The sequence below is a fragment of the Amblyraja radiata genome, chromosome 1, assembly GCF_010909765.2.
Source record: "Amblyraja radiata isolate CabotCenter1 chromosome 1, sAmbRad1.1.pri, whole genome shotgun sequence".
In the NCBI taxonomy this organism is placed as follows: Eukaryota; Metazoa; Chordata; class Chondrichthyes; order Rajiformes; family Rajidae; genus Amblyraja; species Amblyraja radiata.
In genome coordinates, this window is record NC_045956.1 from 157,540,144 (window position 1) to 157,565,542 (window position 25,399).

General features: G+C 44.1%; 1 protein-coding gene and 1 long non-coding RNA gene across 5 annotated transcripts in view; both read right to left on the reverse strand.

The window, feature by feature from the left end:
- The window catches only part of dcc (DCC netrin 1 receptor), a 1,158,836-nt gene that overhangs the window by 704,557 nt on the left and 428,880 nt on the right, over nucleotides 1–25,399 (reverse strand). The window lies entirely within an intron of this gene.
- On the reverse strand, nucleotides 1,743–21,132 carry LOC116980852. The gene is made up of 3 exons (XR_004414079.1): nucleotides 21,123–21,132; nucleotides 11,382–11,386; nucleotides 1,743–1,783 (listed from the first exon to the last, which is right to left on the reverse strand). It is a non-coding gene; the product is annotated as an uncharacterized LOC116980852 (long non-coding RNA).

Here is a 25,399-nt window from a genome sequence, read left to right on the forward strand (position 1 = left end):
AAGCTAATGGATCTATAATTCACAGAACATTTTGTGTTTTCTTTCATAAATATGGTTACATGCGTTCCCCATAAAATACAATACAATACAAATAGTTACTGCTGTGTGACATGAGAATATTCATGTTGTAACAATGTGAAGAGCGACTGAATCTCTTAATGGTAATCAGAAGGTGAAACACACCTGTTAAAGTGTGTTTGATTTGCCTGAAAATGATGTCAGATTATCTAGTTTCTAAACCACATGTTAATGGTGGGATGAGTGTTAATAGAAATGCCACTTTCCACAGCCAAAATTAACGGGCCTGGCAGATGGGGTGAGTCTACTGAAGATATGGTGATGATCAATTATCTACATCAGTGACAGTGAAAGGCAAGGGTTAATATTCAAGGCTGCAAAAGCCAGTTCTGCCTGCATTAATTGCAGTATAGGTGAACGTTAACGCCAGATTGGTTGCATTAATAGTATTGAGTCAGAATATAGTTAGCAATGACAATGTGTGGCTAGGCTGTGTCAAGAGCAATTTACAATTATTATCCCACTTTAAAAAATTGTTGGAAGCCACCCAAACAGATTTATTTGGGCATTTTCCAATCATTTCTATTATTTTTTTTAACAATTTGGGTACCTGCTAGGTTGAAAAATTAGGAATAAACTGTGCTTCTCTTCCCATATCCACTATCAGCACACTTCACATTTAGAATAGACATAAGATACAAGGAAGCTTCCTTTACTCTCCTCTGACAGGAAGGATGCTCTCGCAGAACACCCAGAATGAGTGTCGGTGGTTATGGGGAGAAGGCAGGAGAATGGAGTTAGGAGGGAGAGATAGATCAGTCATGATTGAATGGCAGAATAGACTTGATGGGCCGAATGGCCTAATTCTGCTCCTATCACTTATGACCTTATAACACAAGGTCAAAGCTTTCACCTAGCGTCTTTCACCTCCCATATGAGACTTTGAGTTTGCTGATATTTTATGGACAGATGTTTACTTCAGGGTGGGAGCCACTGAAATCTGATAAGAGATGTAAGAATTAATGTCTCACATAGAAATAACCCAACAGTGAGATGGGACTGTAAGTTATGTCTGTAGAGGGAATTGAGAATCTCGGGAATGGGAATGGGCTTGGCCACTTTACATTTCATATCTGACGTTCAATAATCCTCTATCTACGTAATTATACTGTCATATCCCTTGGTTCCACTAATATCCAGAAATCTATTGATCTCTGCTCTGAATGCAGTTAATGAATGAGCCCCTAAGGTAGAGAATTAAAGATTTATTACCTTCTGAGTGAAGATGATGCTGCCTGTCTCAGTTCTAAATTACCTTATTTGGAGACTGATCTCTAGTTCTGGAATACCTAGCCATGAGAAACACTACATGAGTACAAGCTTTCAAAGTATTTTGCATGTTTCAATGAGTCCATGTTATTCTAAACTCTCGAGAGCAGAGGCCTAGGCTATTTAAACTTCCCTCACATGGTAGATACTTCTTTAGGAAAGAAAAATCAAAACCGTCTAATGATACAATCTCGCTAAGACACTATATTATTGTTGTAAAGCATTCCTGAATCTTATATTGAAATCTTCTTGCAATAAAGGCAAACATACCATCGTCATCTTAAATGTCCACTGGATCCACATAACCGATTTCAATGACTAGTATTAAAGGTCTCTTTGAATATTAACATTTGAAAAGCACTTTTCCATTTTGAAAATTCACAATTTTTCACTTTGAACTCCATTTGCCATGTCATTGCCCACTCGCTCAACTTGTCTTTGTCCACCCGAATGCTCTTTGCGTCCGCATCATAGAACACTCACATTTAGTTACTTGCCATCAACAAACATGTAAATGTTACATCCGACCCCTTCAGTCAAATCATCGATATATATTATGTCATGTTCGGGCCTAAGCTGTGGTCTTGGGCTCTCAGACTGGGAAGAACTCACTTATTCCTACTCTTAGTTTTCTATTTGTTATGCAAACCTCAAGCCACAAAAAAACAAAACATGACCCACAATTTACCATGCTCTGAACTTTATCACCAACCTCTTTTGTGGGACTTTATCAAAAACCCTTCCAAAAATCCAAAGACACTGCAAACATTGATTCACCCTCATCCATTCAACCAGATACATTTCAATCAACACCGATGGCTCAATCGAACGTGATTTCCCTTTCATAAACCCATGCTGATTCTGCTCCGCCATATTTTTATTTCTCACATGATATATCACCCTCTATGCATTTTCACCTCCGAATGCCAAGCCAATTAGCTGGTAGTTCCTTGTTTTCTCTCTCCCTCCTTTCTTAAGTAGGTGAATGAACACAATGCTGGAGAAACTCAGCGGGTGCAGCAGCATCTATGGAGCGAAGGAAGTAGGCAACATTTTGGGCCGAAACCCTTCTTCAGACTGATGGGGGGTGGGGGGGGGGGGGGGGAGAAGGAAGGAAAAAGGAGGTGGAGGAGCCTGAGGGCTGAGGGAGATATAGGAAGGGGAGGAGACAGCAAGGGCTAACAAAATTGGGAGAATTAAGTAGGTGAATCATATTTACTATTCCCAATGAACAAGAACCACTCCAGAATGTAGAGAATGTTGTGGAATGATAACCAGGCATCTACTACCTCCATTACCACCTATTTCTAAATGTCGGGATGTAGATCATCAAGAGTTTGGATCTTCTTTTTCAGGCTAGGGCACATCTTTACTAATACCAATTAATTGTATCTCCTTATTTGTCTTTGATCCTTGGTTCCTCAGATTTTTCTGAGAATTTTTTGTGTCCTCTTTAGTGAAGATAGACAGATCATATTTAGTCATGGAGTTGTACAGCATAGAAATGGGACATTGTTCCAAAGAGGACACAAGAGTGTTGCTCAGCAGGTCAAGCAGTACGTCAGGAGAAGATGGATAAATGAAGTAACAGCTCGGGACCTTCTTCAGGCTGATTGTTGGGGGTGGGGGTGTGGGAAGGTGTGGAGGGGAGATGGGGAAGGGGGGGTGGGGGGGGGAGAGAGGGAAGCTGGAAGAGAGGAGGAGCAAGACAAAGCCTGGCAGGTAATAGGCTGACTGGTGAGGAGGTTTATTGATAGGTAGATGGTTGGACAAAGGCCATAGAAAAAAAAAAATAGGGTGTGTGCCAAAAAAGAGCTACGAAATGTGAAGCAATGATCTTGTCAACCTGTTTGCCCATTTATGCTCATCCTATTTGCCTGCATGAGGACCATATCCTTCAATTTAATCCATCCAAATGCCTCTTAAACATATTAATTCTATCTGATGTCATCACTTCCACTGGCAGCACATTCTTTTCACCACTTTGTGTAAAACATACTTTCACACAAGATCCTCTTTAAATCTTCTATTCCACACAAAAGTATGCGCTCCTGTTTTTGATTTGCTGATTCCTCTGTCATTTCTTTATTCCCCATTATTAATTCTCTATGCCTGACACTCAGGGAGTTATATTTGTCTTCACAGGTAATGTCAGAGGTGAAGGGATTAACCTGTTTCTGTGCACAGAGGATACCACTTTATATTTACAACCCCCCACACACACACACACACACACACACACACACACACACACACACACACACACACACACACACACACACACACACACACACACACACACACACACACACACACACACACACACGCGCACACACACACACACACACACACACACACACCAGCTCTGTGAGCACAAAACTAAATGAACCGGACACAAATTCTAAATTTAGTACAAAATTAGCAATGTTAAAATAGCAAACGCCAAATTATATTTTTTTAGACAAGTGACTTGCAAAATACCATTTAGTTAATAAATCAAGCCAAACAAATGGAATAATTGAATTTTGTAAAATAGTGCACAGATCTAAATACATCAAGCCTATTTTCTGGGGGAAAGCATATTATAATCAGATTACTCAACTCATTAAAAGGCTGAGAGAGATCTTTTTTCCGTGCACGCATGACTGGTATTTACCCTATGATGGAGGTGGTCTAATTAAATGAAGATTACTTTTACTCATCCATGCTGATTCAGCTCATTAAGAAGATAATCTCACCATAACCTTTCCTGCGGTTTCTGATGGAGAAATAATGCATTAACTGTGGAGCTGCGAACAGTTATGAGTGTACACTGTATGACGACTGTACGTCAAGTTAGGGTCAGGATCTGGAGCAGAGAGATGTTACAACCGTGCAGAATTTTTCAGTACAAGGATTTTCAGCAAAAGACATATGTCCATTCATAAGTAATATTGTCAAAAAGGACCTGGAGGAATGAGAGGAGGAGTAAAAAAAACATTTAAAAATTTGCAATAATAACAGAAAATGTTGTAAGACTCCACAGGTGCCAGACAGCAGAAAGAGTTAACATTTAGAAGCCACTCATCCTCTCAAAATTCTGAATTGTCATTCCTCTCCCATTCTGACCTTTGTGTCTGTGATCTCCTACACTGTTATAATGAAGCCCCTGGTAAGCTTCAGGAACTGCACCTCATCTGCCTTCTGAGTACACAGCAGCCTTCAATATCAAATGTTTCAATAGACATTAAACAATAGGTGCAGGAGTAGGCCATTTGGTCCTTCGAGCCAGCACTGCCATTCAATATGATCATGGCTGATCATCCAATATGATCATGGCTGATCATCCACAATCAGTACTCCGTTCCTGCTATCAGTACAATCAGTACTCTGCTATCTTTAAGATCTCTATCTAACTCTCTCTTGAAAGCATCCAGAAAATTGGCTTCTACTGCCTTCTGAGGCAGAGAATTCCACAGATTCACAACTCTCTCGGTGAAAAGGTTTTTCCTCATCTCCGTTCTAAATGGCCTACCCTTTATTCTTAAACAGTGGTCCCTGGTTCTGGACTCCCCCAACATCGTGAATATGTTTCCTGCCTCTAGCGTGTCCAAACCCTTAATAATCTTATATGTTTCAATAAGATACCCTCTCATCCTTCTAAATTCCAGAGTATACAAACCCAGCTCCATTCTGTCAACATACGACAGTCCCGCCATCCCGGGAATTAACCTTGTGAACCTACGTTGCACTCGCTCAATAGCAAGAATGTCCTTCTTCAAATTCACTAGGGCCTTGTAAAATTGACACTTCCATTCATTCTCTTCAGCCTTTTTGACAGAAGTAAAATTAGTATGTATACTTGGCAGAATTCTCTCGCGCTTCCTAAATCGAATTTCACTGTTTGTGCCTAAACAATAGCAAAAGAGTCGACTCTGTTACAGGTGAGGTTTGGACTGAAATCCCTGCACCAAACAGAGATTAGCTTGTTGCTGCCGATTTCATAGATCATGCTTCCATTGGCATTATACGATCAACAAACTTGCCATTTTTATGACTAATACACAGGCAGGATACCTTAAAAAGCTTTCATGCCAGCACACACAAAATGCATTATCTAAATGGCTTGATGCTTTATTAAATTATACATGGCCTTTATTGATCAGACACAAAATGCTGGAGTAACACAGCGGGTAAGGCAGCATCTCTGGAGGAAAGGAATAGATGATGATCCAGGTCAAGACCCTTATTCAGACAGTCAGGAAAGAGGGAGTTCCCTTTAAGAATAAGGGGTAAGCCATTTAGAATGGAGACAAGGAAACACTTTTTCTCACAGAGATTTGTGAGTCTGTGGAATTCTCTGCCTCAGAGGGCAGTGGAGGCCGTTTCTCTGGATACTTTCAAGAGAAAGCTAGATAGGGCTCTTAAAGATAGCGGAGTCAGGGGATATGGGGAGAAGGCAGGAACGGAGTACTAGTTGTGGATGATCAGCCATGATCACATTGAATGGCGGTGCTGGCTCGAAGGGCCGAATGGCCTACTCCTGCACCTATTGTCTATAGGGATTTGAAAGGGTACAAAGAACTAACGAATGAAAGGTATGGACGGGGCAAATCAATGTTAGCAAGGAAGATCAAGGAAAGGTGGAGCCCACAATGGTCCATTGTTGGCTGTGATAGAGGTGATAACGAGAGGGTATCTCTCTTCCCCTCTCTCTTCCCCTCCTCTCTCTTCCCCTCTCTCTCCCTTCTCTCTCGCTCCCCCTTCTCCCCCTTCTCTCTCTCCTCCGTCTCCACCCACGGGATCATCCCACAGTCACAGACCGCGATGCACCGACATCAGACCCCAACCTCCACACCAGGGTGATTCCCCCCCCCCCCCCTCCTCCGACCACCGGACTTTGACACCCACACCAGGGTGATTTACCCCGGTCACGGGGACAAACAGTTTATTTATTACTGTCTCGGTGTTTACGGAACGCACCCAAGCTCCCACGCACAAAACAGGCAGCAACTCTGGAGAGAAGGAATGGGTGACATTTCGTGCCGAGACCATTCTTCAGAGTGCGTCTGAAGGATCTCGACCCAAAACGCCACCCATTCCTTCTCTCCAGAGATGCTGCCTCTTCAGCTGAGTTACTCCAGTAATTTGTGTCTATCTTTGGTGTGAGAGTTGTCTCATTTCATCGGCTTCATGTATTGCGCGCCCAGGGGAGAAGCTGGACATTCCGCTTGCATCTATTCAAACAAGTGCACTCAAATTGAAATCCCACATCTTTGCGAGGGAGGTGTGGAATAGATGTAATCACCGGCTAAAACAAAGGCCGTTAGGAGAGGGAAATAATGCCACCAGTTAATTAACCATGTTCCCGAATGTAAGAACGATTTATACATGTAATACATGATATACATTTATACATGGTTAATTAACTGGTGTATATCATATATATTATGTATATCATGTCAGAGAGAAGAGGGGAGAGAGAGGAGAGTGAAGGGAGAGAGAGGAGAGAGAACTGAGCAGACGCCAGTGAAACTAGTATGATGACTAGACTGGGGGAGGAATAGAGAGAGAGGGAATGCAAGGACTACTTTAATGTTGGAGAAATTATTACTAATACCAATAGGTTGTAAGCTGACCATGCAAAATATGACCTCAAGATAAGGTCCAATAAATTTTGATTAAAAAGTCTGGGAGCCTCCAATGAGGTACATGGTATGTCTAGACCGCACTATAGTTGGTGATAGGATGGTTCAGTTGCCCGGTTAACAGTTGGGAAGAAACTGTCCCTGAAACTGGAGGTATGCAATTTCACACTTCTCTACCTCATTACCATCAAACCGTCTTTACCTGCGTGGCCAAACATCCCCCCCCCCCCAATCCACCTTTCTCTCTCCCCTGTTACAATCAATCAAAATAATCATCCCGACCAAAAATATCGCCTATCCATTTCCTGCTGGAACCACTAAGTTACCCCCACATTTTGCCTTTTGCTAAAGATCCCAGCATTTGCAGTTTTATTTATCTTCATTGTGTCCATTCTTCCCCCACTTCACATAAACCTCTGACATTTTCACCACCTCCAACGGGATCCCACCACTAGCCACATCTTCCCATCTCCACCCCCTTTCTGCTTTCTGAGAGATTGTTCTCTCCACAACTCCCTGGTCAACTCGTCCCTTCCCACCGAAACCACCCCATCCCCAGGTACTTTCCCTTGCAACCGCAGGAGATACAACGCCTGTCCCTATACCTCCCCCCTCGACTACGTCCAAGGAGCCCAACAGTCTTTTCAGGTGATGCGGAGGTTCACTTGCACCTTCTCCAACCTCACCTATTGTACCCGCTGTACATCTGCAGTTCTCACCTACACATTTTGTCTTCCCCCACTTCTGTTCTACAGAAAACTAATTGCATTTCTTTCTTTCCCAGGTCTGTGGAAACAAGGAGAAACATGAACTGGTTCTCTTCCCACGAATGCTCCCGGTCATGTTTAGTTTTTTTGTTTTGTTACCCTCAGTATAATAGAAGAAGCATTAACATTGCGTAGAGTAATACGAGACAGCAGGCAAAAACCTGTCAGAAAATGAGCCAACACTTTAGAAGAAGATCTCATCTTGGTTGCTGTTAAATGCCAGAAAAGGGACAGACAATTGTCTCATTGCCTGTCCGTCCGTAGCCTTCTGATGCTACCTGTAATATCTGCCACCATGTCGACGACTCTCAGCTCAGACTCCCCAGATACCCAAGGGTCCTTTAAAAAAAATTTAAATTACAAAAGAGATCACCCTTGACTCCAAGAGATTGCTGGCAATAATGAAATATGCAAGGGTTTTCTAAACGGTTTAATGCTTTCAGTAAATTAGCAGCTCAAGGTGTTTAATAGGATTTTAATCGACCTTATGTCAATAGCATTTCCCACATCAGTTGCTGGGCTTAAAATCAGGAGATCAATGGTCCCCCTTCAGTGACTTCTACCCGAACATAGCAGAGGTGAAAATTGGGCAAAGACAGGATCAGAATTGCAAGTGACAGCTCTTAATATTGTTGAGCTCACTGGTGAAAGACAGCTGAGGGGTAAGACCTTAACTTCAGCAAGAATCAGCGCCTTCAAAGAAAAACAAGAGAATAGAACATTTTAAAAATAGGAAATTACGACTCTATGTCAAGTCCACAAGTGTTACACATTCAGATGGTTGGATTTCACATTAATATGGTTTCTCATGCCTCAATAATAAGAATTAATGGCACCGTGCTATTTTTAACCCATGTTTCTCGACACTACCCATGTTATCTCACTGACCCAGAACACTCTTCCAAACTGAGTTAGGCAAGCATGAATGCTCCGTCTCTTTTAGTTTGCTTCTACAAACAATTAAATGAGGCGTGAGACCATTTATCTGAAGCCACCCCATCAACCTCTTAAAAATCGCACTCCTGTCATTGATATGCTGTGTGATTAAACCCAGATGCAGCCCATTGTAAATTCAGAGCAGATGAGAAAACCATCCATTTTATAACGTCTATTATGACACAAGATCATAGCTGAAATGGACCTGAGAAATGTTAGAGCTCTCGTGATTGTGGAATTATAAACATCAGAATTGTGTTCAATTTTATCAGCAGAAACAGATAAAGGACGGAATGGCCCAAACATGGATTTATATAGAATATTTCATAATAAAACAAAATCCTAAGGGAATTAATTCAGGCAGCAGCAGTGGAAGGAAGAATAGAACACACATAACCTCATACAAGTACATGGAGGTTTAGCAGCACAGCTAGCTATTCAATCCATCTATCCTCCTTCATTATCCTTTGCTTCCAATTCTTTCATTAAATGCAATTTCAGTACTTCAATCAAAGGATGAAACACAGGTTTCCAAGCTCAAACAACCTTTGAGCAAAGAAATATCTCTGCAGCCTACCCTTCACTTTCTTAGTTACAAAGATGGGAGTGGCTGCGCTGCCTTGCAGCTGCGGCTCGCCTGCAGTCCGTTTGTCTTTTCTGTTTTTTGTTTTCTTTTGTCCTGTTTTTACAGTTTGTTTCGGTTTGTTTGGCTGTGTGTGTGTGGGGGGTGGGTGTGGTGTGTTTTTTTACTCTTCCTTCGGGGGGATGCGACCTTTCCTGCTGTATCCCCCGTCTCCGTGTCTGTCTGTGCTGAGGCCTATCGCGGAGCTGGTGGCCTCCAACTGCGACCGACCTCGAGGCTGTGGAGGCTGTGGAGCAGAGCCAGGACTTACCAACGAGGCTGGTCGACTTCGGGGCTGTGGTTGCGGTGCGGCACAACTTCTGACCCGACTTTGGAGCCTCGGAGGCTCGGCCGCGGGCCAGTGGGCCAGTGGACGACATCATCGGGAGCTCGAGTTCTGTTTTCCGGAGATCCCGCAACTACAGCTGCGTCCGCTGGACTGGAGGACGGCAGCTTCGGCAGCTTCGACGGCCCCGGGCCGCGGAGTTTGAATCGGCCCGTTTGCGGAGCTCGGATTCAGCCGCGGGACTTACCTACCATCACCCGGTGGGGTCGCAACATCGGAGGCTTGGATTGCCTCAGCGCAGAGGGAGAGCAAGGAGGGAAGAGACAATGACTTTGGGACTTTAAACTGTGTTGAGTGTTTGTTATTTATTCTATGTTATGACTGCAGGCTAAACCATATTGTTTGTTTTGTTTCTGTTTTTGTCTTTTGTTTTTACCTTGTTTGGGATGTGTTTATCTTGTGTGGGACTAAAGATGGAAATTAGCTACTGGCTACAATCTTGCATATTACATGCAAATGTTTATTAATATGCACTGTCCCTAATAAAATCAATTCAATTCAATTCAAAGATAAGTTAATCGGACTCGATGCCTTACAATTCAGCTAGGGGAGATAGTTTTTCTGCTCATTCAAATACCATTTTCAGTAAAACATATAATTCTCCTTTTGACCTTGCCCGTTCTAATGGAGCGTAACCCAGTATCATCTCAGAGTAATAGTTTCTTGTGCCTAATATTGTGACAAATTGGATCTGCATACTCTAAATGGCATCCTTGTCCCTCTGCACAGAATGCCTAATCTGAACACAATACTGCACCCTTACATGACTTATTTTGTCTGCAAGGGCGGCAGAGTTGCTGCCTTACAGCTGCAGAGTTTTGTTCCCTGACTAGGTACCCGGACGTGGCGCCGACAGACAAGAAGCCGAAGCAAAGAAGTCGAAGCCAAAGAACCGAATAGAAACGAGGCCGAAACGCCAATGAACTGAAAGAGTCCGAAGATGAAACGCCTACTAACCGAAAGGATGGGACACCTAAAAGCCAACGAACCGAAAGACTGCGTCGCCTAAAAGCAAATTTACTGAAAGGCCGCTCTGTCGAAACGCCACCTACCCGAAAGGCGGCGTCGCCTACAGGCCAAAGGACCGACTGCCGCTCAACAGAAACGTCCAATAACGAACTAGACGTTGCCGGAGGGTGGGACTTGCCAGTGATTGGTCCAGATCCGCGTCAATCACATCACTGTGAAGGCATGAACATTGTCCCAAACCTACTCTCCACCCGACCTGCAGCCCATGGAGGGAGAGTGGGAGATTGGGGGCTGTCCCGAGGGATGCACACCTTCGGCCGCTTTCAACTTGGTGCTTGGGTTCAGGTTGCCCAGTCACCTACGGCTTGTGTGGGAAAATGACCCCACGCTCCCGTCTCCCCCTTCCCTCTCCCCTCTTTTCTCTCTCCCCATCTCTCTCTCCCTTCTCTCTCTCACTCCTCTCTCCCCTCTTCTCTCTCTCCTCCTCTCTCTCTTCCCCTCCTCTCTCTTCCCCTCTCTCTCCCTTCTCTCTCGCTCCCCCTTCTCTCTTTCCTCCTTCTCCCCCTTCTCTCTCTCCTCCGTCTCCACCCACGGGAGCGTCCCACAGTCACTGACCGCGATGCACCGACATCAGACCCCAACCTCCACACCAGGGTGATCCTCCCCCCCCCCCTCCGACCACCGGACTTTGACACCCACCGGTCATTTACCCCGGTCACGTGGACAAACAGTTTATTTATTACTGTCTCGGTATTTACGGAACGCACCCAAGCTCCCACGCACAAAACAGGCAGCAACTCTGGAGAGAAGGAATGGGTGACATTTCGTGCCGAGACCATTCTTCAGAGTGCGTTTGAAGGGTCTCGACCCAAAACGCCACCCATTCCTTCTCTCCAGAGATGCTGCCTCTTCAGCTGAGTTACTCCAGTATTTTGTGTCTATCTTTGGTGTGACAGTTGTCTCATTTCATCGGCTTCATGTATTGCGCGCCCAGGAGAGAAGCTGGACATTCCGCTTGCATCTATTCAAACAAGTGCGCTCAAATTGAAATCCCACATCTTTGCGAGGGAGGTGTGGAATAGATAGAAACATAGAAAATAGGTGCAGGAGTAGGCCATTCGGCCGTTCGAGCCTGCAGCGCCATTCAATATGATCATGGCTGATCATCCAACTCAGTATCCCATCCCTGCCTTCTCTCCATACCCCCTGATCCCTTTAGCCACAAGGGCCACATCTAACTCCCTCTTAAATATAGCCAATGAACTGGCCTCAACTACCTTCTGTGGTAGAGAATTCCAGAGATTCACCACTCTCTGTGTGAAAAATGTTTTCCTCATCTCGGTCCTAAAAGATTTCCCCCTTATCCTTAAACTGTGACCCCTTGTTCTGGACTTCCCCAACATCGGGAACAATCTTCCTGCATCTAGCCTGTCCAACCCCTTAAGAATTTTGTAAGTTTCTATAAGGTCCCCCCTCACTCTTCTAAATTCTAGCGAGTTTAAACCAGCATCTGCTGTTCCTTCCTACACACTACTATCCCTCCCTTAATCAGGTTTGTAATGGCTATAACATCCTAACATCCACGTACCTATCCTAACCCTGAGTTCATTGGCCTTACCTGTCGGGGCTCCTTGCATTTGGAGTATTACAAGCTGACTCCGGTCTACATTTACCAGACAATGGCTTCTGCCATCTCTTGTATTTTGCTTATGTATAGGACCCCCTCCTTAAGTTAACTCCTCTTGGCAAGATTATGTTATGGATAATATTAATCTTAATAATACTAAAAAAAAATAACATTAAGAATAAGAATAATTGAGTGAAAGATTGCTTTACAAAGGAACATGACAAAATGATGATTTCTGGATCCAGGACATGGACTGGAATATATCGAAGGCCCACACCATCCTGGCCATACTCTCAAGATGTAATCACCGGCTAAAACAAAGGCCGTTAGGAAGGGAAATAATGCCACCAGTTAATTAACCATGTTCCCGAATGTAAGAACGATTTATACATGTAATACATGATATACATTTATACATGGTTAATTAACTGGTGTATATCATATATATTATGTATATCATGTCAGAGAGAAGAGGGGAGAGAGAGGAGAGTGAAGGGAGAGAGAGAAGGGAGAGAGAGAAGGGAGAGAGAGAAGGGAGAGAGAGAAGGGAGAGAGAGAAGGGAGAGAGAGAAGGGAGAGAGAGGGAGAGAGAGAAGGGAGAGAGAGAAGGGAGAGAGAGAAGGTAGAGAGAGAGAAGGGAGAGAGAGAGAAGGGAGAGAGAGAATGTAGAGAGAGAATGTAGAGAGAGAGTGGAGAGAGAGAGTGGAGAGAGAGAGAAGGGAGAGAGAGAAGGGAGAGAGAGAGAGAAGAGAGAGAGAGAGAAGAGAGAGAGGGAAGAGAGAGAAGGGGAGAGAGAAGGGAGAGTGAGAAGAGGGGAGACGGGAGCGTGGGGTCATTTTCCCACACAAGACATAGGTGACTGGGCAGTCTGAACCCAAGCACCAAGTTGAAAGCGGCCGAGGGTGAGCATCGCACGGGACAGCCCCCACTCTCCCTCCGCGGGCTGTGGGTCGGGTGGAGAGTAGGTGTGGGACAATGTTCATGCCTTCACAGTGATGTGATTGACGCGGGGGTCTGGGCCAATCGCTGACAAGTCCCGCCCCCCGGCAACGTCATGTTCGTTATTGGACTTTTCTGTTGAGCGGCAGTCGGTCCTTTGGCCTGTAGGCGACGCCGCCTTTCGGGTAGGTGGCGTTTCGACAGAGCGGCCATCCGGTAAGTTTGCTTTTAGGCGATGCAGTCTTTCGGTTCGTTGGCTTTTAGGCATCCCGCCCTTACGGTTAGTTTGCATTTAGGAGTCCCATCCTTTCAGTTAGTAGGCGTTTCATCTTCAGACTCTTTCGGTTCATTGGCGTTTCGGCCTCGTTTCTATTCGGTTCTTTGGCTTTGACGTCTTTGCTTCGGCTTCTTGTCTGTCGGCGCCATGTCCGCACACGCCTGACCACGGGTGCTGATTGTACGGAATTTGTACATTCTCCCTGTGAGCGTGTGTTTTTTTTTCCAGATGTTCTGTTTTTTTCCCACACTGTACCTCGGTACACGTGACGATAAACTAAACTGAACTGAAACTGAACTCCAAAGACAAACCTGTTTGTACGTTAGTTGTCTTCTCTAAATTGTAAATTGTCTCCAGTGTGTAGGAAAGTGCTGGAGTATGAGGATCGCTGGTCAGAGCGGATTCAGTGGGTCGAAGAGCCCGTTTCCATGCTGTATCTCTAAAATCATTGGATCTTTGCAAAATAGCACTAGAATCTCCGTGATTTTTAACAGCCTGTGGCGGCTCTTCAAGAAAATTGCAAATTTGTACTCATTAATATACCAGATTTTAAATAGGCTGGATTCATTCACCTGGAGTAAATTCACCCATCTTAGAAAAACTTTGCCCAAACGTCAAGGTTTGTGAAACATTTGGGCGGCATGGTGGCGCAGCGCTAGAGCTACTGCCTTGCAGCGCTAGAGACCTGGGTGTGATCCTGACCAAGGGTACTTGTCTGTATGGAGTTTGTACATTCTCCCTGTGACCTGCATAGGTTTTCTCCAGGTTCTTCAGTTTCCTCCCACACTCCAAAAGACGTACAGGTTTGTAGGTTAATTGGTTTGGTAAAAATTGTAAAGTGTCCCTAGGATAGTGTTAGAATGTGAGAAACGCAGGTCGGTGTGGAGTTGGCAGGCCAAAGGGCCTGTTTCCGCACTGTATCTCTAAACTAACCTAAAATCATTGATTGTAAAGTGCTTTATATGACCCCTAAGATCTGAAAATGTGCTGAATAAATGCAAGCTCCATTTTCTACTGAGGAATTTATGGAGGTGGATGGATAATCATAAATTTTCAATCACCGTTTAATAATCCACTTTATACCAATAGAGTAGAAGATAAAAATGTAATGCTTCTGTTCAAAAAAATTATACATGTGGACAAATCTTTAGAAGCCAGAAGATCCAAGGACTTTGAAAGACACACTGCATTGAGCATTTAGCTTCGGTTTCTGAATAAATGGGGATGGTATTGATCACTGGAAACATGTAGCATTAAATAATGTATGGATCTTCAGAAGTGGTTGGATAAAAATTCTCACATAAGATCTAAAAGTGACCTTACAATCAGTTTCTTCATCAGTGATGTGTACAGGTAAAGAGTTGCCAGAGGCAGGAACAGGGGGAATGTTTAAAGACATTTACATAGGTAGAAGGAGAGGAAATCTTTAGCGAGATATGTGATAAAGGCAGGGAGATGGGACAATTACAGGTATAAAACTTGTTGGCATGCATGAGTTGGGCTGAAGGGTCCATTGCAATGCTGTATGTGACTATGCCTTGTTACAAAAGATCCAGGCTGATGTATTGAAAATGTGCAAAACAGTAACCTCCGTGGATCTGACATGCTTAGGACTTTGCTAGTGATCGGACTAGCAGATTTTCTGGACAATCAAATGTTATCCTATTAATCTTTCAATCCATTTTTAATTTACTTTTATCTTTAAGGTTTGCACTGGAATATTTCAGTTCACCAGGCCAGTGTCAACAAAGCACTCCCAGCAGAACTAGGGAGTTTGAAGGGAATGTGAGAACCAGGGTCCCGGGTGAGTGGAATAAATCTTTGGAATGGGGCTGCAGGTGAATGGAAAAGTGCTTGGGAATGGGGCCCCAGGAGAATGAAAGAGCACTTGGGAATGGGGCCCCGGGTAAGTGGAAGATGACTTGGGATTGGGGTCGCAGGTGAACGGAAGAGCGCTTGGGAATGGGGCCCTGGATTAATGGAAGTATTGGGAATGGGGCATGGGATGAATGTAAGTGCTTTGGAATGAGGCCCCAGATCAATGGAAGTATGCTTGGGAATGGGACAGGGTGAACGATCAGGATTTTAAAATGGTGGGATAGCAGATTATGAGTGTTATACTGAATTATGAGAGAAGGTTGATTAATCAACTGGAAACACATTGGCTAGAATTGCACTCTCAGCCTGTGCCTCAATCTGAAGAAGGGTCTCGACCTGAATCATCACCCATTCCTTCTATCCAGAGATGCTGCCTGTCCCGCTGAGTTACTCCAGCATTTTGTGGTGGGGGGGGGGTGAAAGGGGGGAACCGCCTTCAGTCGCCCAGACTTTTTCCACAACGCCTCCCTCGCAACCTAACAGCATGGATTGGAGCGGCCTTTCCTGGAGTCCGGCCCGGAGCAGCGGCCTTTTCCATTGCAGAGTGGGGCGAACCCTTGCCGGGGGTCATCAGAGAGGAGTGCTCCAATCGCTGGCCTGGTGAGTTTGGTATCATGGGGCTGTGGTATGCGGAGCTTCTAGCCGTGGGCAGGGCGTGCACTTACCATCTGGAGCCTGGGATCCCTTGCCGGGGATCGCCAGAGAAGAGCTCCGACCACCGGCCTGCGGCCTATAACATCCTGAAGCCTTGGTCTCCAGTAGGAAAGTGCCGATTCGGGACCTCTAAGCCGCAGAGTGCGTTTGACCGTCCCGACGTCGGAGTTTTGATCATCCCGACGAGAGGGCCGTCCGTAGGGAGGGTTTATGGTCCCGGCCACGGGTGAACTTTGTTGCCTTCCACCACAGTGAAGAATGCTGTGGTGGATGTTTGTGTTAAATCTTATTGTGTATTGTGTGTTCTTTTTTTAAGTGTATCGCTGCTGGCAACTTCATTTCACTGCACCTTCGGGTGCATGGGACAAATAAAATTGACTGACTTTAGATTTGAAAATTTAAAAATGTTTGAAAAGAATTTTTTTTTTGAAAGGCGAATGTTTTTAAAACACAAAATATGTCTAATAATTAATTAAAATCATCTTGAAATAAAGAAAGTTAAACAAACAATTTACCATGACTAGGTCACTCAGTAGACTAAATCAGTTATTCGTCAATCAGCAGGCACATGGAAATATCATTATCTACACGGCCTCTTCCAAGTCACACGACAGCCTGACTTGGAAATATATCACAACTTCGTCATCACCAAAGGGTCTAAATCTTGCAACTTTCACCTCAACAGCCTTGTGTCAGATATTCATGGTCAGAAGGTCATAATGGCACAGAAAGAGAATATATAATGGGCAAACACCTCCATGGGTGGCTCTCGGTATTTTAATCGACAGTCCCATTGCTGCACACTAGTCCTGTGGTCTTAGGACATATTTTCCATGGGCATTTATCCAACTTCCTTTTTGAAATAATCGTTCACTACTGGCAGAGGAAGTGGTGGAATTGGATACAATCGCTATGTTTAAAAAGCATTTTGATGGGGGCTTAGATAGAAAGGTACAGAAAGATGTTGTCCTATTACGGGCAAATAGGATTAGTGTGGATGAGATAAAAGGCCAGCACAATCTAATTGGTCCGAAGGGCCTGTTATCATGACTCTACAACTCTTTTCATTTAGAAGTTTGCTTTTGGAATGTCTGTTGTCCTCCTTTATAGATGACCTAAATCTTACGATAAAATTATCATTCTAACCCATGAAGGCTCTGACCGGTGTCACATCATTCCCCAGTACCTGACCATGCAACCTCTTCTTCCTAGTTGTACCATGAAGATGTGGGGCTATTCTCACCACAAGTACTATACAACTTGTAAGAAAGCAGGACATGGCCAGCATTAAATGGATAATTTGGAGGGAGCAATAAATGCTAACCTTGCCAGCAATGCTAATGGATAATAAAATATACGTACTGCTATGTTTAAGAACACAGTTCATAGAGTTATAAAGTGATACAGTGTGGAAACAGGCCCTTTGGCCCAATTTGCCCGCACTGGCCAACATGTCCCAACTGTCCACATTTGGTCCATATCCCTCCAAACCTGTCTTATCCATATACCTGTCTAACTGTTTCGTAAAATGTTGGGATAGTCGCTGCCTCAACTACCTTCTCTGGCAGCTTGTTCCATACACCCACCACCATTTGTGTGAAAAAGTCACCCCTCAGATTCCTATTAAATCGTTTCCCCTTCACCTTACGCCTCTATCCTCTGGTTCTTGATTCACCTACTCTGGGCAAGAGAGTGGAACACTGTTGCACCATCAGTTTCCAAAGACACTTTATGCTATTTATTTCAGAACTAATTCCTTTCTTAGCTCTTAGTATGGATTGTTTCATATCCTCCTTTCTTTTTTAAAACCCACGTACTTATTTTCACCACCATTTGTAAAAACTGATTAAAACTATGAGTTCTACCTTTATATCTACATTCTCCACGACTAAATTTCCTATTCATTCCTAAATAACTACAGCAAAGTATGGTGGCACAGTGGCGCAGCAGTAGAGTTGCAGTCTTACAGTGCCAGAGACCCGGATTCGATCCTGACTATGGGTGCTTGCCTGTACAGAGGTCATACATTCTCTCCGTGATCTGCATGAGTTTTCTCCAAGAACTCCAGTTTCCTTCCACACTCCAAAAATGTCTAGGTTTGTAGGTTGATTGGATTGGCACAATTGTAAAGTGTCCCTAGTGTGTGCGGGATAGTGTTAATGTGTGGGGAGATCTCGGGTCGGCGTGGATTCAGTGGGCCGAAGGGCTGGTTCCATGCCAAATCTCTAAAATAAAATGTGTTCTTCCATGATCTATAATAGTTGTAACAGCTTACATTACAATGACTGTCCTTTAAAAGTAAACCATACCGTAACAATTTGGCTTGATGCTATATAATTGCAAACAATTTCATTAAGAAGCAATCCCAAATGTAGCTGTTTTCATTTCAGCTGTCAACAGTACATTATATTACTTTGTTAAAAGCTAAAACTATTAGTATCTTTGTCTCAACAATGGGTTTCTACTGATTGAGATGGCAATCTAAATCTCGTTAATAGAGCTCAATACAGAAAGTTACTACAGCAAACCCATTATCCAAAATTGGTCATGCATCTGTGCACTGGTAAAGTGTATGAAATATGCTCACTGGTGTTCACAGCTTGTGATTGTAGAACAGAGGGACCTAGGAGTACAGGTACATAGTTCCATGAAAGCAGCATCACTGGTAGATAGGGTAAAGAAGGCTTTTGGTACATTGTCCTTCATCAGTCGGGGTATTGAGTATTGAAGTTTGGACATTATATTACAGTGGTCCAAGACATTGCTGAGGTCGATTTGGAAAATTGTGTTCAGTTTTGATCACCCTGAAATAGGAAGGATGTCATTGAGCTGGAAAGAGTGCAGAGAAGATTTGTGAGGATATAGTCAAAGAGTGATACAGTGTGGAAACAGGCCCTTCACCCCAACTCGCCCACACCAGCCAACATGTTCCAGCTACACTAGTCCCACCTGTCTACGCTTGGTCCATTTTCCTCCAAACTAGTCCTATCCATGTACCTTAAACATTAGGATAGTCCCAGCTTCAACTACTTCCTCTGGCAGCTTGTTTCATACACCCACCACCCTTTGAGTGAAAAGGTTACCCCTCAGATTCTTATTGAATCATTTCCCCATTACCTTGAACCTATGTCCTCTGGACCTCGATTCCCTTCCTCTGGGCAAGAGATTCTGTGCATCTACCCAATTTATTCCTCTCATGATTTTATATTACTAGGACTTGAGGGACTGAGCCATAGGGTGAGATTGAACAAGCTAGGTCATATTCCTGGGAGCACAGGTGGTTAAAGGGTGATCTTGGAGGTGTATAAAATCATGAGGCAAATTGAAAAAATGAATGATGGGTTTTTTTACCCGGGGGGGGGGGGGGGTGGGTGTGTGTGTGTGTGTGTGTGTGTGTGTGTGTGTGTGTGTGTGTGTGTGTGTGTGTGTGTGTGTGTGTGTGTGTGTGTGTGTGGAGGGGCTGTTGGGGTGGGCACCTCTGTGTGCATGCATGTATGTATGTCCCCATGTATATGTCTGTGTTTGTGAGTGGGAGGGAGTGCACATGCATTTGCCTGTGCACATTGAATATGTGTATGCATGCATACATACAATCAAATCAAAAATATAAGGTCTCATCTTAATGTTTCAACATCTGGTGCAATGCTGTGGATCTCGAGTCCACAAAACTAACTTCCACCACTTTCCTCTGCTTCCTATCATGATGCCAATTCTATATCCAGTTGGCTAGCTCTTGCTGGATCCAGAGCAGCCTACCATGAATGCAATCTTTTTCCACAGTCCTGCCACTTCCTCGCCTGCTTCTTCTTACTTCCTCGCCCACTCCCTCTTTCATCCTCGCCCACTTCCTCTTTCATCCTCGCCCACTTCCTCTTTCATCCTCGCCCACTTCCTCTTTCATCCTCGCCCACTTCCTCTTTCATCCTCGCCCACTTCCTCTTTCATCCTCGCCCACTTCCTCTTTCATCCTCGCCCACTTCCTCTTTCATCCTCGCCCACTTCCTCTTTCATCCTCGCCCACTTCCTCTTTCATCCTCGCCCACTTCCTCTTTCATCCTCGCCCACTTCCTCTTTCATCCTCGCCCACTCCCTCTTTCATCCTCGCCCACTTCCTCTTTCATCCTCCCCACTTCCTCTTTCATCCTCACCCTCTGGCTTGACTGCCTGAGGTTTTTATAGGGAGTAGGCCAACAAGGTTCAAAATGGACAAGCAATAACAACTAATTGAACTCAACTGATTCCAATGATGCTGGTGAACGGCTCTCCAGGCCTGTCATCCAGTTAAAGGGATGAGAGCAACCTCCAAGGTAGAGGGCACTATCACAATCTACTTAACCTCTGACAAGTACTCTACAAATTTTTAATAATTAGAACATAGAACATTAAAGTGGGTGGTTACTTAGATAATTAAGATTGTAATGTAAATGCAAGCGCCCCTTGAGGCCAGGAGTAGAAGCTGGCGAGTGTGCCTGGGCCTCGTGACTGAGGTCAAGTGACCTTCTAGAAGTTTCTGTTAGTCGTTGGAAATAAACTCTTCTTACAAGATGTCGTCGGTGTCGGATGTGTATTTATTGTACTAGCCATTACAGCAGACATTACATGGTGTCAGAGTAAAAATAAATAGGAGGAGGAGGAGGAGGAGGAGGAGGAGGAGGAGGAGGAGGAGGAGGAGGAGGAGGAGGAGGAGGAGGAGGAGGAGGAGGAGGAGGAGGAGGAGGAGCAGCAACAACAACAACAACAACAACAACAACAACAACAACAACAACAACAACAACAACAACTACAACAACAACAACAACAACAACAACAACAACAACAACAACAACAACAACAACAACAACAACTACTACTACTACTGCAGGCCAAAAAAGAAGAAGAACGCTCAGAGCGATCCGAGGATGGTCAGGCAGTCCAATGCTCGGTCAAAAGAAAAAAAAGTTAGAAGAAAAAACAGGTCACAGTCCAAGTGAAAGAGCAAGAAGAAAGAAGCAAGAATAAAGAAGCGAGAAGAAGGGCAAGAAGCACAGGCGTGGCAGCCCGAAGAGTATTCGTGCGGCATCGTCTCGCAAACAGCAGATGTCCCAGAGCCGATCAGCCTCACGAGCCTCCACCACGTCCCACAGCTCCTAACACTCACCCAGCAGGTCTAAAAGCCCCGTTCAGAAGGCCGGCCGATCAGGGACCTCCTCTCCGTCTCCCCCGAGTGACAGACGATCGGGCTGGGGAGACGGAGAGGAGGTCGCCCCCGTGATAGCCAGAGATCACCAAGATATAGCCCTGTAGCCCACGGTAGAGCCCTGTAGCCCAGGATAGACCATTGTAGCCGGGGATAGGCCACCTGTAGCCGGGGATAGGCCACCTGTAGCCAGACGCGGTGAGATACCTAGATGGAGGAGCCAGTCTCCCAGAAGCAAAAAATCAAAAATTATCAAAATATTACAGCAGGTTTCTTAATTGGCTGAGCAAGACGGCTGAGGAATGGTTAATAGAATTTAATGCAGATAAATGTGAGGTGTTGCATTTTGGAAAGTTCAACCAGGTGAGATCTTCATAATGAATGCGGGGCCCTTGGGAGTGTAGTAGAATAGAGAGATCTAGGAGTACAGGTACATAATTCCTTGAAAATGGCATCATTAGGCCTCCGAGAGCATCCTGGCAGAAGGGCCACAGAGAACCAAGAGGGACTCAGTGGGGGGCCGCCACGAGGAGATGTGAAGACTGTACTAAGAACTTTTGAAACTTTGTCGACACCAGAAACATGGCAGCTCTTTGTGTACTGCCTAGGTGAAGCTTGCTGTATGATTTTACCGGATTGTATGCAAAAACAAAGAATTTCACTGCACCTCGGTACATGTAACAATAAAAGTATCATTGAATCATTGATTTGGAACTAATTGCCAGTGGGGGTAGTTGATACTCTAACTGCATTTAAAAACCACTTGGACCAGTATAGGAAAGGTTTAAAAGGAAATGGGCCAAATGCAGGCAGGTGGGCCTAGTGTAGATGGGGCATCTTGGACAAGTTGGGCTGAAGGGTCTGTGCTGTATGACTCTATCATGTAGAAATGTACTGCACATGAACAGGCCTTTCAGCCCACAATGTCCGTGCTGAACTCTTAAATATAGCGGAGTCAGGGGATATGGGGAAAAGGCAGGAACGGGGTACTGATTGGGGATGATCAGCCATGATCACATTGAATGGCGGTGCTGGCTCGAAGGGCCAAATGGCCTCCTACTCCCGCACCTATTGTCTATTGTCTATAGAACAAGTTAAACCAATTTCCTTTGTTTGCACATGATCCATATCCCTCCATGCCCGGCATATCCAATTGTTTGTATAAATGTAATATAGTTAAATGGTTTATACTGAGAATATATCCTGCTATTAAAGTGGATGAGCTGAGGAGTATGTTTGTAACTGCAGCCTATTTTGCATTGTTTGCCAAATATTGGAGCTGTTATCTATGTTGTGGAATTGTCTGTTCCAGTCTAAAATACTTAAACAAAAGCTATTCCAGTCATTTTTAATAGCTTATAAATGATTTAGGAAATGAAGAATAAATAGCCCTCTCTCAAATCACTTAGTAAGATTACTGTGGAGTCTAATTGGTCTCTAGATAAAAATGAATCTCATTTCATTGAACCAGAACCTTAAATGACAAAAAAGGTAAATTCTAAAATGCATCATGAAGTCATATTCATACAACATTAATGGCAAATCGCATTATGAAATTGCTGACATTCAGCGACAGAACATACCATATCTGCAGGTGTTTCTGCTATGGAGTTTTAAATTGATAGATATCATTTGAAATCCTTTGCGAGTAATATGGTAAATATACAATTCTATTAAAAGCCAAGTTGCATGCTGGTAGTTGGTTCCAACCACTGATTATGAATGTGAAACAAGTCTGTGTACAGGGCCGCCTGTCTCGTTGAGAGATGTTTGCACAAGAGATGAGATTGGAAGTAGAATGTTTTGTAATTTATCCAATACTATTCATTGATAATTTCCGAAGATTGGCAGTCTTTGCTCCAGAATCAGGGGACAGTAATTTAGCCACATGTGGCTTTGGCAGTGTCACAGTTTGGCGAGGCAATTGATCTGGAGAAATATTATTGTATATATCATCAAGAACCAAGTTCAAGTGAGTTTATTGTCATGTGTCCCTGATAGGACAATGAAATTCTTGCTCTGCGTCAGCACAACCAGAGGACATAGGTTTAAGGTGGAGGCCCAGAGAACATAGGAGTAAGGTGAGGAGAAAAAAGATTTAATAGGTATCTGAGAGGTACCTTTTCATACAAAGTATAGTGGGTGTATGTAACAAGCTGCCAGAGGAGGTAGTTGAGGCAGGGACTATACCAACGTTTAAGAAACAGCTAGACAGATACATGGAAAGGACAGCCTTGTTGGGATATGGACCAAACGCGGGCAGGTGGGACTAGAGTAGCTGGGACATGGTGGCTGGTGTGGGCAAGTTGGGCTGAAGGGCCTGTTTCCACACTGTATCTCTCTATGACTCTGACATAGTATGTAATCTACATCATTGATTTGGATGGGTCAGCATGGTAAGCTTTCAGTGGTAAGTTTAGAGATGATACTAAAATAGGTAGTATCATAATCAATAAAGAAAGTTATAAAGTATCACAGGTCACCAGAAAGATTGAGAGGGGCAGGGCAGCAGACACAATCTATATGGACTTTAGCAAGACCTTTGACAAGATCCCACGTGGTAGATAATCTAAAAGGTTAGATTGCATGGAATCCATGATGAGCTAGTCAATTGAATTCAAAGTTGACTTGTAGTAAGAAGTTAGGGAGAAGTTGTTGTTTTTTTCTGTTTGAAGGCCCCTGACCACTGGAATGCTATACAGAGGTCATTGCCACAGCTATGCGTTATATACATGAACAATTTGGATGATACTGTCGCTAACATTGTCAGCAAATTTGCAGATTGCACCAAAATTGGTGGTACATTATACACTGAGGAAGGGTATCTAATTTTATAAGGTCTGGATCAGTTGGAGAAGCGGGCAGCGGAAAGACAAATGAAATTCAACTTAGAGACGTATATGAGGTGCTGCACTTTGTCTGTTAAACCAGGGCAGAACGTTGCACAGTAAGTAGCAGAGCCCTGAAGAGTGCTGCAGAACAGAGAGAGATCTGGATTACAGGTGCATGGTTCCAAGATAGTAGCGAGTTGGGTGAACGAAGAAGACGACATTCTGCATGCTTGCCTTGGTTATACAGCGGGATCACAATATGTTGCGTAAGTGGGCTGACAAATGGCGAATGGCATTTAATTTAGATAAATACGAGGTGGTGCATTTCAGGAAGTCAAAGCCAAGTGGGACTTCCACCGTGAACTGTCGCACCCTGGGGAGCATTGCAAGGCAGATGGACATAAAGTGTAAGTGCATGGTGTACAAATCCAACCAGGGTAATTCAGGAATTAAAATAATTAAATAAGTCCATAATAAACTCTTGGATCTGGTTCAATGTTATTTCCTAATTGCAATGCTTTTTTTCCTGTACCTCTCTGATGAACCATAACCTATCACATTTAATCTGGCAACATTTGTCATTTGTGTAGGAGATCTTTGAACATTTACTACTATTTGCATGTACGTGTGTATCGTAACTTCATGCCAGAAAGGACTGGTCCTAATTTCCAGACTAAATCCTCCAGCCTCATATTCTCCAGGCAGTGAAAATATGTTCTCTCTATCCATGTGTTCTCTCTATCACTTCCCTGTAGAATTCAGAAAATATTGACTAAATCATTCCTGATACTGAATATCTTGGTGCTCCTACCTACTTTGTGTAATCATGTTTCATAATTAAACCCAGCTTTTAGTTTAGTTTAGAGATACAGCACGGAAACATGCCCTTTGTTCCACCAAATCCGCGAAGACCAGCCATCCCCACACACCAACATTAGCCTACACACACTAGGGACATTTTACAATTTTACCAAGCCAATTAGCCTACAAACAATAGACGATAGACAATAGGTGCAGGAGTAGGCCATTCGGCCCTTCGAGCCAGCACCACCATTCAATGTGATCATGGCTGATCATCCCCAATCAGTACCCCGTTCCTGCCTTCTCCCCATATCCCCTGACTCCGCCATCTTTAAGAGCCCTATCTAGCTCTCTCTTGAAAGCATCCAGAGAACCTGCCTCCACACCCTCTGAGGCAGAGAATTCCACAGACTCACAACTCTCTGTGAGTAAAAAGTGTTTCCTCGTCTCCGTTCTAAATGGCTTACCCCTTATTCTTAAACTGTGACCCCTGGTTCTGGACTCCCCCAACGTTGGGAACATGTTTCCTGCGGTGTTGGCTCAAAGGGCCGAATGGTCCTCCTCCTGCATCTATTGTCTATTGTCTTTGGAGTGGGGGGTGA